This window comes from Neolamprologus multifasciatus, chromosome 20, assembly GCF_963576455.1.
Source record: "Neolamprologus multifasciatus chromosome 20, fNeoMul1.2, whole genome shotgun sequence".
Taxonomy (NCBI): Eukaryota; Metazoa; Chordata; class Actinopteri; order Cichliformes; family Cichlidae; genus Neolamprologus; species Neolamprologus multifasciatus.
In genome coordinates, this window is record NC_140458.1 from 11,185,869 (window position 1) to 11,190,611 (window position 4,743).

Below are 4,743 nucleotides of genomic sequence, written 5' to 3' on the forward strand. Positions count from 1 at the left end.
AAATGTAGCAGCTGCGCGCTCTGCCGCCCCCTGCAGGCCTGGAGAGTAGCACCGACACCCGCGTGGCCAAAACAAACATTGATCAGTACCACGGACAGCAGCCTGCCTATTATCAGTGTTCATCAATTATCCTTATATAATTGATGCATTATATATTATTTATTATATCCATAATAAATAATACATACAGTAATATAAACATCATGCAATAAAGCATTTAACAGAAGGGAGCAACACTTTTGGAATATTTTAGTAATATTAGATTCACAACAATACATTTTCAATATTAATTATTAGTTTAACCTTTAAACAGCCTATTAGGTAATTTATGGCCCTAGCTGTATTTTTCTATGTGCAGTTGTGATATTTTTAAGAGCAAACATGTTTTCTTCCATGCATTTTTCAATCTACTTTTACAGGATTTAGCCCACTGCGTGACATGGATAATACATGTATGTATTTCAGTATTACTGAATTATTATTAGTATTATTGAATGTGCGCATGAATGGTTGTTGGTCACTCTGGGAGTGGCTCAACAACAGCCTAGCTGGGACAGGATACAGCCTTTGCAACGACATGGATGGATGGATGGGTGTTTCTATATACCGACCACAAGGTCTATTAAACCTGACACGACTTCAGTGAAGAGCTAGTACAAAATACATTTTATGCAAACAGTATTACAATACAGCACACAAATTGACACATAGGGACAGTGTGCATCTGATTGTTGGGGTTTCTCTGTATTATTGTAGGGTCTTTACCTTACAATATTAAGTGCCATGAGGCAAATTTGGTTGTGATTTGGTGCTATATAAATGCAACTGAATTTAATTGAATTGCACTAAAAGAGAGGTGAAGCCAGGGTGGAGCAGGTAGAGATGTGTGTCGGGGGTGATTTGTGGCAGAAGGATAGCAACGAGAGGAAAAGGGAAGGTTTACAAGATGGTAGTGAGACCTGCTAGGAATTATGTTTTGGAGACAGTGTCACTAATAAAAAGACAGGAGGTGGATACAGCATAAATAATATGACATTGTATTGTGAAATATAACGTCTCTCAAATGCCAACTTCAGTTTCTGGTGGCAGCTGAATTTGTTTAAAGAATAGTAAATGGAGGAAAAATATCCTCTGTACAACATCAGCTTCAAACCAGGCAGTGAATCATTCAGTACATGAAATATTCAGATCCTTTATGTAAGTAAAAAGACCACTACAAGAGTGTAAACTATGCTACTCAAAAAAATAAAATAAAAATAAGGCAACACTTGACCATCACAGTGTAACACAAGGCCAGATAAACTTCAGGGAAGTATAAAGCACTGTGCATCAATTTCAGCTACATTGCTGCAAATGGAAGTGACAACGGGTGCACTGCAGAGGCAACAAAAGGCAATCCCCCCGAAAGGGAATGCTTTTGAACAGAACATTGGTCTCTTCTTATCCCTCCTGACTGATTTTTCTTTAGCATTGCCTTTTGCTGGTTCCCTTGTCACTTCAGGTTGCATTAGACCTGCAGCTCAGTCAGTTTTCACAGCTCCTCCAGAGTGGCACAATCCATATGTGTTGCTGCAATAAGGTTTGCTGTGTCTCTCAGCACAGTCTCAAGAGTGTGGAGGAGATACCAGAAGACAGGCTGCTACATGAGTGAGTGGAAGAGAGCCATAGAAGGGCTTCAGCCCAGGAGTGGGACCTGTATCTGCTCCACTGCACGAGGAAGAAGAGGGGGAACACTGCCAGAGCAGTAGAATCAGACTCAGTGAGCATGACATGAGAGTCCAATGTCCTTTGATGGGACTTGTGCTCATAAACCAGTGGCATGCAGCTCAGTCAGCAGGTCTGCCACTGGCACTGCACTGTTCTCTTCAGAAATGACAGCAGGTTCACACTGAGCACATGTGACAGAAATGAAAGAGTCTGGAGATGCTGTGGTGAACAATATGCTGCCAACAGCATCATTTTTGTGATATACTGTGTGGAACAACCTTCCTATAGCTATCCGTGCGTCAGACTCCGTTTTATCTTTTAAATCCCATTTAAAAACTCATTTATTCAACATAGCTTTTCCATTTAGTTAGTGTCCCTATTTTATATTTGGTTCAATTTCTTATTTATGTACTTTATCTTTTAGCTATATCTGTTCTTAGTAACTTTGTTCTTATATTCCCTTTTATTGCTGTATAATTAGTGCCCTTAACCTGATGACATATGTGGTACTTTGTTAATAGTCTTTTATTTATTGTCTTAATTTTCCTGTTTTTATTGTAAAGCACTTTGGTGTACCACTGGTCTTTTAAATGTGCTATACAAATAAAGTTGTATTGTATACTGTGACGAGTTCCTTTCATGTTTTTGAGCATTGAGCTTGTTTAGAAGTGAAGGTCCTTCATGACTTTTACTAATGAATTTTTTTAAATGATTTTTTTTTTCAAAATATAGCTATGAGTTGAAAATTTATTCCTTTCTCTTATTTAAATTATTTTCTAAAGCCATCCAGTGGGCCAAATTGAAGCCTTTAGTGGGCCTTTCCTAGCCCCTGGGCCACATGTTTGACACTCCCTGTAGTAGGAAGCTAAGCTAGTTCATCTATAGTTTTATGAGGCACCAGATGAGAGTTTAATTTACAAAAGAGGAGACAAAATTCAGAAGTAACAATCACTAAAGCAAATAAACCTTATAATTAAATATATTTGATTAGAAAAAAATATGGATATAGAGCAGAAAATTGGAAATACTCAAGTACCCATTTAAAGTAAAATACTTGCAGTTCTTATTCAGTACTTGAGTAGTACAGTACAGTCCATGAATAAATCATTCAGCTTCTTTCCACCATATGATTGTACGTAAGAGAGACATCATGCAGTCATGACTGTAAACATGTGGGAAAGGCTTTGCTTGAATGACATAAATATATACACATATATACACACACACATATATATATATATATATATATATATATATATATATATATATATATATATATAGGGCGTACGTGTTGATGGCCCGGATCTTGTTCTTACCGTTCAACTGACACCTCAGGACTTGCCTGACCCTCTGCAGGTACTTGGTGGTTGCAGCTTTTCTAGCGGCCTCTTCATGGTTCCCATTCGCCTGCGGGATCCCCAAGTACTTGTAACTGTCCTCTATGTCTGCAATGTTGCCTTCTGGTAGTTCAATCCCCTCAGTTCTGACTACCTTTCCTCTCTTTGTTACCATCAGACTACACTTCTCCAGCCCGAACGACATTCCAATGTCATTGCTGTATAGCCTGGTAGTGTGGATCAGTGAATCGATGTCTCGTTCACTCTTGGCATACAGCTTGATGTCATCCATGTACAGGAGGTGGCTGACAACTGCTGCGTTCTGTAGTCGGTATCCGTAGCCAGTCTTGTTAATGATCTCACTGAGGGGGTTCAGGCCTATGCAGAACAGCAGTGGGGACAGAGCATCTCCTTGGTAGATCCCACACTTGATGGTGACTTGTGCTATGGGCTTGGAGTTGGCCTCTAGTGTTGTACGCCACATCCCCATTGAGTTCCTGATGAAGGCTCATAGGGTCCCATTGATCTTGTATAATTCTAGGCATTCCAGTATCCAGCTGTGGGGCATTGAGTCATAGGCCTTCTTATAATCAATCCAGGCAGTGCACAGGTTGGTCAGTCTGGTCTTGCAGTCTCGGCTGACTGTTCTGTCTACCAGTAGCTGGTGTTTTGCACCTCTGGTATTCTTGCCAATTCCTTTCTGTGTCCCGCTCATGTATTGACCCATGTGCCTGTTCATCTTAGCCGATATGATGCCTGACAGGAGCTTCCATGTAGTACTGAGGCAGGTTATTGGTCGGTAGTTGGAGGGGACTGGTCCCTTCTTGGGGTCCTTGGGGATCAGTACCATCCGACCTTCGGTTAGCCATTCCGGGTGTCCCTCGTTAACTAGCAGCTGGTTCATTTGTGCTGCCAGACGCTCGTGGAGTGCAGTCAGCTTCTTTAGCCAGTAGGCGTGAACCATGTCGGGCCCTGGTGCTGTCCAACTTTTCATAGTGGAGACCCTTTGTTGGATATCTGCCACTGTGATGGTTACTGGACCCTGTTCAGGGAGGTCGCTATGGAGGGTTTCACCCCAAGTCCAGCACCCTGAGGCTGTACGCTAAGCGGAAGGAAGGGGGCCGGGGACTGGTGAGTGTCAGCACCACAATCCAGGATGAGACAATGAACATCCAAGAATACATCACGAAGATGGCCCCAACTGACAGCGTGCTCAGTGAATACCTCAGGCAGCAGAAACCCAAGAAAGAGGAGGGAGACGAGGAACCATCATGGAAGGACAGGCCCCTGCACGGTATGTACCACCGGCAGATAGAGGAGGTGGCTGATATCCAGAAATCCTACCAGTGGCTGGACAAAGCTGGACTAAAAGACAGCACAGAGGTACTAATCATGGCAGCACAAGAACAAGCTCTGAGTACAAGATCCATAGAGGCTGGGGTCTATCACACCAGGCAAGACCCCAGGTGCAGGCTGTGTAAAGATGCCCCAGAGACAATCCAGCACATAACAGCAGGGTGCAAGATGCTAGCAGGCAAGGCATACATGGAACGCCATAACCAAGTGGTTATGGCGTATATATATATATATATATATATATATATATATATATATATATATATATATATATTTAATTCAATACACATTCTGCAACACATAAAACTGTTTATGTAGCATTTGAGATAAGAACTGCCCCAAG